Genomic DNA, 11,309 nt, shown 5'->3' with positions numbered 1-11,309 from the left:
ATTCGTCTGAAAGTGTGGCGTCCTCTTGTTCTCTGCGCTTTCACTGGGAGCTACAATCCCGAGCTGCTAGTGATCAGCCATCTTGGATCTCTCTCCTATGTCTGTTATTTCTATATTTATTTTTCCTCTGCTGGATTGTCAGCCCTTCAATAATATCTTAATAATAATACCTAATAATATTTTAGAATTTGTAAAATCATGTCATCCTTGTGTATGGACCATGCTAATCATCTCTGTATCATTCCAGTTTTAGAATATGTGCTGCCCAAGTGAGCACTACAATTTTCTTTTTCTTTCTTTCTTCTTTCTATCTTTCTCTCTCTCCCTCCTTCCTTTTTTTTTTTTTAGAGACAGTCTTGCTCTGTCACTCAGGCAGCAGTGCAGTGGTGCAGTCTCGGCTCACTGCAACCACCTTTGCCTCCTGAGTTCAAGCAATTCTCCTGCCTCAGCCTCCCAAGTTGCTGAGATTACTGCCACCACACCCAGATAATTTTTGTATTTTTAGTAGAGACAGGGTTTCACCATGTTGGCCAGGCTGGTCTTAAATTCTTGACCTCAAGTGATCCACCCGCCTTAGCCTCTCCAAGTGCTAGGATTACAGGCGTGAGCCATCGCATCCAGCCTTTCATTTTTTTCTTTTCTTTCTTTTTCTTTTTTCGGAGACAAATTCTCACTCTGTTGCCCAAACTGGAGTGCAGTGGCACAATCTCGGCTCACTGCAACCTCTACCTCCTGGGTTCAAGTGATTCTCCTGCCTCAGCCTCCTGAGTAGCGGGGACTACAAGCATGTGCCACCATGCCCAGCTAATTTGTGTGTGTGTGTGTGTGTTTTAATAGAGAATTTTTGTGTTTTTTAATTAAAAAATTTTTTTATTTTTAAAAAGACAGTGTTTCACCAGGCCAGGCTGGTCTTGAACTCCTGACCTCAGGTGATCCGCCTGCCTCGGCCTCCCAAAGTGCTGAGATTACAGGCATGAGCCACCATACCCGGCCAATTTTTGTGTTTTTAATAGAGATGGCGTTTCACTATGTTGGCCAGGCTGGTCTTGAACTCCTGACCTCGTGATCTGCCTGATTTGGCCTACCAAAGTGCTGGCATGAGCCACTGTGCCCAGCCTCTTTCTTTTTTTTTTTTTTTTTTTTGAGATGGAGTCTTACTCTGTCGCCCAGGCTGGAGTACAATGGTGCAATCTTGGCTCACTGCAACCTCCGCCTCCTGGGTTCAACTGATTCTCCTGCCTCAGTCTCTCGAGTAGCTGGGATTACAGGCATGTGCCACCATGCCCAGCTGATTTTTGTATTTTTAGTAGAGACGGGGTTTTACCATATTGGCCAGGCTGGTCTTGAACTCCTGACCTTGTGATCCGCCCGCCTCCACCTCCCAAAGTGCTGGGATTAAAGGTGTGAGCCACCGTGCCTGGCACTTTTAAAGACAGGGTCTCAGTCACCCAGTCTAGAGTGCAGTCCCACTATCATGGTTCACTGCAGCCTCGAACTCCCAGGCTCAGGTGATCCTCCCACCTCAGCCTCCCAAGGAGCTGGGACTACAGATGCATGCCCCTATGCCTGGATAATTTTTTGTACTTTTTGTAGAGACAGGGTTTCCTCCCGTGGCCTAGGCTTACAATTTTCAAGGTGCGGCCCGGGGCAGTGGCTCATGTGTGTAATCCCAGCACTTGGGGAGGCCAAGCCATGTGGATCACCTGAGGTCAAGAGTTTGAGACCAGCCTGGCAAACATGGTGAACTCTCATGTCTACTAAAAAATACGAAAATTAGCTGGGTGTGGTGGCGCATACCTGTAGTCCCAGCTACTTGGGAGACTGAGGCAGGAGAATTGGTTGAACCTGGAGATGGAGGTTGCAGTGAGCCGAGATCGTGCCACTGCACTCTATCCTGGGTGAAAGAGCAAGACTCTGTCTCAAAAACAAAAACAAAAAAAACAATTTTCAAGGTGTTTTTACACACATTCTCTCATTTGGGTTGCCCCAATCATGAAAAATACAGAAGGGATTACTCTCCCCGCTTTGCAGATGAAGATAGAAATTAAGAATTTAACCTTGTTCAAAGGCTTGACCTAGTGCTAAAGCTTAGGGTCTACAGAGCTGAGATTCAGTGCCCTGCCCTCTTATGTGCTTTCTGTGTCCCTCTGCCCAGTGTGGTGCCACAAACAGCACCTCATTGTTTGGTGGCATTGATTCTGTGGAGCAGAACTCTCAGGGAAGAGCTAATCCTGAAGTGTGGGTACTTGGGTTTGAACATGAAGGAAGGATAAAATGCTTAATTAAATCTATAATTTTTTTTTTCTTTTCTGAGATGGAGTCTTGCTCTGTTCACCGTGTCCAGCCAGAAATATTTTTAATTATAGATTTAATAGGCCAGGTATAGTGGCTCACGCCTGTAATCCCAGCACATTGGGAGGCCAAAGCAGGAGGATCACTTGAGGTCAGGAGTTCGAGACCAGCCTGGCCAACACAGTGAAACCCTTTCTCTACTAAAAATACAAAATTAACCAGGTGTGGTGGCACAAGCCTGTAATCCCAGCTACTAGGGAGGCTGAGGCAAGAGAATCGCTTGAACTCTGGAGGCAGAGGTTGTAGTTAGCCGAGATTGTGCCACTGCACTCCAGCCTGGATGACAAAGCGAGACTCCGTCTCAAAAAAAAAAAAAAACTCCCTCAGAAGGGGAGTGACTGCTAAGGGCTGAGCTTTCTTTATATTCTAAATTTGAAAATGCTCTGAATGTAGTAAATTTGGTTGTGGTGATGGTTGCACAAATCTGTGAATAACTAAAAATCATTAAATTGTACATTTTTTCATTCCTCTGAGACAAGTTCAAGAATTGTACATTTTATTTATTTATTTATTTTGAAACAGAGTCTCACTCTTTCACCCAGGCTGGAGTGCAGTAGTGTGATCTCAGCTCACTTCAACCTCTGCCTCCAGGGTTCAAGCAGTTCTCCTGCCTCAGTCTCCTGAGTAGCTGGGATTACAGGTGCATGTCACCATGCCCAGCTAATTTTTGTATTTTTTTAAGTAATGACAGGGTTTCACCATGTTGGTCAGACTAGTCTTGAACTCCTGACCTTGTGATCCACCTGCCTCATCCTTTCAAAGTGCCGGGATTACAGGCATGAGCCACTGCACCCAGCAAGAATTGTACATTTTAAATGGGTGAATTACTTGGTATGTGAATTATGTTTCAATACAGCTGGTTTTTTTTTTTTTAATTCACACAAATCAAATCCCAGGCCCAGATGTGGCACCAGTGAATTCTACCAAACATTTAAGGAAGAAATAATGCCAGCTGGATGCAAATGCTTGCAAATTATAGAAATAAAGGGCTGGCCCAGTGGCTTATGCCTGTAATCCCAACTCTTTGGGAGGCTGAGGCAGGTGGATCACTTGAGCCCAGGAGTTTGAGACCAGCCTGGGCGACATGGTAAAACCTCATCTCTACAAAACAATACAAACAACTAGTCAGGCAAGGTGGCATGCACTTGTAGTCCCAGCTACTTGGGAGGCTTGAGGTGGGAGGGTTGCCTGAGTAGGGAAGGCTGAGGCTGTAGTGAGCCATGATTGTGCCATTGCACTCCAGCCTGGGTGACAGAGTGAGACTCTGTCTCAAAAACAAAAATAAGAAAAAAAAAGAAGAAGAAGAAAGAAAAGAAATAAAGGCTACTGTCTCCAATTCATTTTATAAAACAAACATAACCTTGATATTAAATCCAATAAAGACATTATAAGAAAGAGGAGTGGGCACAGTGGCTCATACATGTAATCCCAGCACTTTGGGAGCCTAAGCAGAAGGATCGCTTGAGGCCAAGAGTGCCCAGCCTGGGCAACATAGTGAGACCTTGTCTCTACAAAAGACTTTTTTTCTTCTAATTAGCCAATTACAAAAAAATTTAGGTACGAGTGTGTAGTCCTATCTACTTGGGAGGCTGAAGCTGGAGGATATCTTTTTCTTTTCCTTTTCTTTCTTTCTTTTTTTTTTTTTAAAGATGGGGTTTCACCATGATGGCCAGGCTGGTCTTGAATTGCTGACCTCAGGTGATCCACCCACCTCAGCCTCCCCAAGTGTTAGGATTATAGGCGTGAGCCACTGCGCCCGGCCTCAGAGGATATCTTAAGCCCAGAAGTTAGATGTTACAGTGAGCTATGATCATGCCACTGCACTCCAGCCTGTATGATAGGAGGAGACTTTATCTCAAAGCAATAAAATAAAGAAATAAAATTTTCTGGCCAGGCATGGTGGCTCACGCCTGTAATCCCAACACTTTGGGAAGCCGAAGTAGGCGGATCACCTGAGGTCAGGAGTTTGAGACCAGCATGACCAACATGGTGAAATCCTGTCTTTACTAAAAATATAAAAAAATTAGCCTGGCGTTGTGGCATGCACCTGTAATCCCAGCTACTCAGGAGGCTGAGGCAGGGGAATTGCTTGAACCAGGGAGGTGGAGGGTACAGTGAGCAGAAATCACACCACTTTACTCCAGCCTGAGTGACAGAGTCAGATTCCATCTCAAAAAATAAAATAAAATGAACTAAAATAAAAATTTCCGCGGAAACACATTTAGGTAAGCAGATTCATTGGCTAGTTTCAATTTTATCTTTTTTTTGAGACAGAACCTCAATTTGTTCCTCAGGCTGGAGTGCAGTGGTGCCATCTCGGCTCACTGCAACTTCTGTCTCCCGGGTTCAAGCGATTCTCCTGCCTCAGCCTCCCAAGTAGTTGGGATTACAGGCACCAGCTACCATGATCAGCTAATTTTTGTATTTTTAGTAGAGACAGAGTTTCACCATGTTGGTCAGGCTGGTCTCAAACTCCTGACCTCAGATGATCTGCCTGCCTTGGCCTCCCAAAGTGCTGAGATTACAGGCGTGAGACACTGCACCTGGCCAATTTTGTTCTTATATGTCAGCAACAAACAGAACTTTGAAAAGATACCTTTTACATTTGAATAAAAATATCAAGTACATAAGGATAATTCTAACAAAATATTTTTAAGATCTCTAGTAGAAAAACTTTATAACAGGCCAGGCGCCTGTTGAATATTATAGTATGTGAATTAAATTTTTTTTTTTTTTTAAGATGGGGCTTCAGCATATTGGTCAGGCTGGTCTTGAACTCCTGACCTCAGGTGATCTGTCCGCCTCAGCCTCCCAAAGAGCTGAGATTACAGGCGTGAGCCACCACGACTGGCTGTGAATTAAATTTTTGAAAATGAAAATAAAGTGATATGGTAAGTCATAGACTGGGAAAAGAAATTTGAAACACATATACTGATAAAAGACTTATATATCCAGAATACTGTATAAAATGAACTACTACGGACCAGGCACGGTGCCTCACTCCTATAATACCAGCACTTTGGGAGGCCCACCGAGTTGGTGGGGAGCATGGTCGGACCAGTGAATTTCATAAGCATGGGCCCATTGTCACACTTCATTTGCTGTGAAATGAATTCCTTGATCAGAAGCAATGCTGTGTGGAATACTATGAAGGTGAATGAAACATTCTGTAAATCCGCGGATGGTAGTTTTGGCAGAAGCATTGGGTATAGAGAACACAAATGTGGATTTGCTTGTTCTCCTGTTTATTTGCCATTTGAACATCCTCTTGTGTAGTGTATCTAGTAAAGTTTCTTGCCAATTTTTATGTTAGGTTGTATGTCTTTTATTGATTCACAGTAGTCCTTTTTTTTTTTTTTTTTTTTTTTTTTTTTTGAGACAGAGTTTTGCTCTTGTCGCCCAGGCCAGAGTGCAATGGCATCATCTCTGCTCATTTGGCTCACTGCAACCTCTGCCTCGTGGGTTCAAGTGATTCTCCTGCCTCAGCTTTCCGAGTAGCTGGGACTACAGGCACGTGCCACTATGCCCACTTAATTTTTGTATTTTTAGTAGAGACGGGGTTTCACCATGTTGGCCAGGATGGTTCTGATCTCTTGACCTCGTGATCCACCTGCTTCGGCCTCCCAAAGTGTTGGGATTACAGGCATGAGCCATGGTACCTGGCCCTGGAATGGCCTTTTGAAGACACATTTATGGTATCAGCTAGGTGACAACATCTTGCAAGACTGGAGAATGGATCTCTAGAAGACTGTCTATGCTCTGAATCAGTGTCCAACATATAGGGCTGTTTCTTCCACAGCCAGGGTTCATAGCTCCAGAAATTAAAGGATGGAAATGGGAAATGGCACAATGCACAATTACTGCTGGAGACCCACTAGCAACATTTTTGTTTCCTGTTCCCCCAATCTCATGCTCTTGTTATAAGTAAAACTTTTGATGCTACAAAAAAGTAGCACTCGAAAAATTAAAAAAGTAAAAAAGAAAGACAAAAAAGAAAAAGTAGCACTCGAATATAAATTTCCTCAGCAAGACAATTTACTTCCATAAAAGGGTGTGGCTCACAGGTGGAACAATGGTGAACACACACCTGCACAAGGGGCACTTAGGCCTGACGGAGGTCGCCCCTACTGCTGTGTCATTCCCCGATTGGCTAGGGTTAGACCGCACAGTCTAGTCTAATTCTGATTGGCTATTTTTTTTTTTTTTTTTTAAGATGGGGTTTCACCATGAGGGCCAGGCTGGTCTTGAATTGCTGACCTCAGGTGATCCACCCACCTCGGCCTCCCCAAGTGCTAGGATTACAGGCGTGAGCCACCACGCCCAGCCTGATTGGCTATTTTAAAGGGAGCAGGGGTACGAGCAGGAATGGCGGGGTGGGTAGTCTGGCGAAAGAACGGTAACGGGCAGGTCAGAGCAAGTAGCCAGGGGCCAAAGCAGATGACTGGATAAGGTGACGGGAGCAGGTGACCAGGATGAATCAGGACAGAGCAGGGGACTGGAGAAACAGATGTGAACTACTGATTAGAACTGGCGGAAAGAGTTGTTTATTGAAACTACACGGATGTTAAACTTTAAAATGGAGACTTAAGGAATAAAAGAGCTGAACGTACTGACAGACTGATTCTTTGAAGAGAAACTTGGAGTCTACTATATCTAACACTCTGCTAGTCTAGAGGTCTTAGCTCCAAAGAAAAGAATGCTTCCACTAGGAGACACAATGATTCCATTGAACTAGAATAGACTGAAGCCTGGCCACTTTGGGATCCTCATGGCTCTGAGTCAGCAGGCAAAGAAAGGAGTTACTGTGCTGGCTGGGGGATCCATCCTAACTACCAATGAAAAATTGGAGGCCTGGCGTGGTGGCTCACACCTGTAATCCCAGCACTTTGGGAGGCCAAAGCTGGCGGATCATCTGAGCTCAATGGTGAAAACCTATCTCTACTAAAAATACAAAAATTATGAGGCTGGGCACGGTGGCTCACACCTATAATCCCAGCACTTCGGGAGGCTGAGATGGGTGGATCACCTGAGGTCGGGAGTTTGAGACCAGCCTGACCAACATGGAGAAACCTCATCTCTACTTTTTTTTTTTTTTTTTTTTTTAAACAAAGTCTCCCTCTGTAGTGCAGGCTGGAGTGCAGTGGCACGATCTTGGCTCACCACAAGCTCCACCTCCCAGATTCAAGCAATTCTCCTGCCTCAGCCTCCTGAGTAGCTGGGATTACAGACACATGCCACTGCACCTGGCTAATTTTTTGTATTTTTAGTAGAGATGGGGTTTCATTAAGTTGACCAGGCTGTTCCTGAACTCCTGACCTCAGGTAATCCACCTGCTTCAGCCTCCCAAAGTGCTAGGATTACAGGCATGAGCCACAGTGCCCATCTGAAACCCCATCTCTACTAAAAAATACAAAATTAGCCAGGCATGGTGGCACATGCCTGTAATGCCAGCTACTCAGGAGGCTGAGGCAGGAGAATCATTTGAACCCGGGAGGCAGAGGTTGCAGTGAGCCGAGATTGTGCCACTGCACTCCAGCCTGGCCAACAATAGCAAAACTCTGTCTCAAAAACAAAAACAAAATAAACAAAAATTAGCTAGAAGTGGAGGCGTGCGCCTGTAGTCCCAGATACTCTGGAGGCTGAGGTAGGAGAATCACTTGAACCTGGGAGGCAGAGTTTGCAGTGAGCCACTGAGATTGTGCCACTGAACTCCAGCCTGGGCGACAGAGTGAGATTCTGTCTCAAACACACACACACACACACACACACACACACACACACACACACCCCAACAAAAATAAATAAATAAATTACAAAAATTAACCAGGCATGGTGGTGCATGCCTGTAATCCCAGCTACTTGGGAGGCTGAAGCAAAAGAATCACTTGAACCCAGGAGACTGAGGTTGCAGTGAGCTGAGATTGTGCCATTGCACTCCAGCTTGGCAACAGAGTGAGACTCTGATTCAAAAAAAAAAAAAAGAAAGAAAGAAAAAACGAAAAAGAAAAATTGGAATATTACTTCACAATGGAGGTAAGTATGAGGTGTCAAAAATACAGGAGATTCCTTAAGTCATCTTAGTATTACTGTGACCTATGATTAAGGTCAATGGAAAACTACAACAAATCAATCCAGGACTACTAAAGCCCCGGACCCTTCAGGAATGAAGCTTTGGGTCACTCTACCAGATAAAGAAGCAGGGAAACACCTGTTAATGTGCTTGCTGAAGGCAGAGGGAATACAGGTTGGTAGTAGAAAGAGGTAGTTATTAAGATCAGCTGTGACCACAGAACCTAGTACTATGATTGTCATGAGCATTTCCTCTTGTTTTATTAATATGTTTATGTGTATATATATCAAGCAAATATCTTTGTTTTCTTATCTCTTTTTGTTATTATTATTATTATTATTTATTTTATTATTTTTTAAAGACGGGGTTTCACCATGTTGGTCAGGCTGGTCTTGAACTCCCAAACTCAGGTGATCTGCCCACCTTGGCCTCCAAAGTGCTTGGATTACAGGTGTGAGCCACCACACCCGGCCTTATTTATTATTTTTTTGAGACGCAGTCTTGCTCTGTTGCCAGGCTGGAGTGCAGTGGCACGATCTCAGCTCACTGCAACCTCTGCCTTCCAGGTTCAAGCAATTCTTCTGCCTCAGCCTCCTGAGTAGCTGGAACTACAGGTGTGCACCACGATGCCCAGCTTATTTTTGTATTTTTAGTAGAGACGGGTTTTCACCATGTTGGCCAGGATGGTCTCAATCTCCTGACCTCGTGATCCACCCGCCTCAGCCTCCCAAAGTGCTGGGATTACAGGCATGAGCCACTATGCCCAGGCCATTAGTGTGTTTTTTGATTATACGCAGAATAATTGTATTATGTTAGGCAGAATTATGACCTATTATTTTTTTATTTGGAAATTAAATATGGTTTAAGGAGATGTATATGGGTGCCAAGCTGACTAGGGGTGGACTTGTTGTAATGGTTAATTTTATGTGTCAACCTGGCTGAGCCATGGAGGGCCCAGACATCTGGTGAACATTAATCTGGAGGTCAGGCACAGTAGCTTGCACTTGTAATCCCAGCACCTTGGGAGGCCAAGGTGGGAGGATCGCTTGAAGCCAGGAGTTTGAGACCAGTCTGGGCATCATAGCAAGACCCAGTCTCTACAAACAATTAACAACAACAACAAAAATAGCTGAGTATGGTGGCACACACCTGTAGTCCCAGCTACTCAGAAGATTGAGGTGGGAGGATCCCTAGAGCCCAGGAGTTCGAGGCTACACTGAGCTATGATGGCATCACTGTACTCCTGGGTGAGATCACTGTACTTTGCCTGGGTGACAAAATGAGACCCTGTCTAAAGAAAAACAAACAAAAAAATTATTCTGGTGTGTCTGTGAGGGTGTTTCTAGATGAGATTAACGACTGAATTAGATTGAGAATTAATTAAATAACATTTGAATTAGTGGTAGATTGAGTAAAGCAGATTGCCCTTGTAACATGGGTGAGCCTCTTCCAATCACTGAAGACATGAATAAAACAAAAAGGCCGAGTAAAAGCAACTCCTCCTGCCTAACTGCCTAAGCAGACAGTCTTTCCTGGCCTTCTGACTCAGACTGAAACATTGACTCTTTTTGGACCTTGAGCTGGCTGGCTTTCAGTCCGGAACTACATATCCGTTCTCCTAAATCTCCAGCTTGCTAATTGCAGATCTTGGGACTTCTCAGCCTCCATATAATATGAGCTGATTGCTTATAATAAATAAATACATACACACACACACATCCTATTTGGTTCTGTTTCTCTGGAGAACTCTGAGCAATATATTTCACATTTAAAACAACTTTTTTGGGGCACATTTTGCATATCACGTAATTCACTTTTTTAGAGTACAATTTGATGACTTTTTTTTTTTTTTGGAGACAAGGCTGTACTGTCACCCAGGCTGGAGTACAGTGGCATGATCACAGCTCACTGCAGCCTTCACCTCCTGGGCTCAGGCATGGTCACAGCTCACTGCAGCCTTCACCTCCTGGGCTCAGGCATGATCACAGCTCACTGCAGCCTTCACCTCCTGGGTTCAGGCTATTGTCATACCTCAGCCACCCAAGCAGCTGCTACTACAGATGTGCGCCACCACACCTGGGCTAATTTTTGTATTTTTAGTAGAGACGAGATTTCACCATGTTGGTCTGGCTGGTTTCGAACACCCGACCTCAGGTGATCCACCCCCCTCACTCTCCCAAAGTGCTGGGATTACAGGCGTGAGCCACCGCGCCTGGCTTACAGTTTTCTTTAAACACAAAACGTGCACAGGAGTTGTCTACTCATTTTCTTCGCTGCGCAGCCTGGCATTGGGTTGGTGACTCTGATGGCCAGCTGGGCAGCTCTTTCCATGATGGCCTTGCGGTTCTTGGAGGAAACACTGTGAGCGATCTCAGCACCGTAAGATTTGTTGCACATAAGCAGCACTTCCAGCTGCTTGGCATTGTGGACCAGGAACTTAACGGAAGCCAGTGGGTAGCATGTGCTTTGTTTTGTTGTTGTTGTTGTTGTTGTTGCTCCCATAATGTTGGGCATCAAGATCTGGCCCTTGAACCTACTACAAAACCTGTTGTCAATACCTCTGGGTTTCCGCCAGTTATGCTTAGTTTTGACATATCGGTCAGACGCGGGATGAACGTCTCGATTCTCTCTCTCTTTTTTTTTTTTTTTTTTTTTTTGAGATGGAGTTTCGCTCTTGTTACCCAGGCTGGAGTGCAATGGCGCGATCTCGGCTCACTGCAACCTCCACCTCCTGGGTTCAGGCAATTCTCCTGCCTCAGCCTCCTGAGCAGCTGGGATTACAGGCCCGCGCCACCATGCCCAGCTAATTTTTGTATTTTTAGTAGAGACGAGGTTTCACCATGTTGACCAGGATGGTCTTGATCTCTTGACCTCGTTATCCACCCGC

At 44.8% G+C, this 11,309-nt stretch overlaps 1 protein-coding gene and 1 non-coding gene across 2 annotated transcripts in view; both read right to left on the bottom strand.

Moving 5' to 3' along the window:
* The window catches only part of ARF3 (ADP ribosylation factor 3), a 72,297-nt gene that overhangs the window by 4,497 nt on the left and 56,491 nt on the right, over nucleotides 1–11,309 (bottom strand). The window lies entirely within an intron of this gene.
* Nucleotides 173–277, bottom strand: LOC116527791. The gene has a single exon (XR_004258738.1). It is a non-coding gene; the product is annotated as a U6 spliceosomal RNA (small nuclear RNA).

Source organism: Sapajus apella, unplaced genomic scaffold (genome assembly GCF_009761245.1).
Source record: "Sapajus apella isolate SASKATOON/1434 unplaced genomic scaffold, GSC_monkey_1.0 scaffold2, whole genome shotgun sequence".
NCBI classification, from domain to species: Eukaryota; Metazoa; Chordata; class Mammalia; order Primates; family Cebidae; genus Sapajus; species Sapajus apella.
This window is presented reverse-complemented; position numbering and strand designations above follow the sequence as displayed.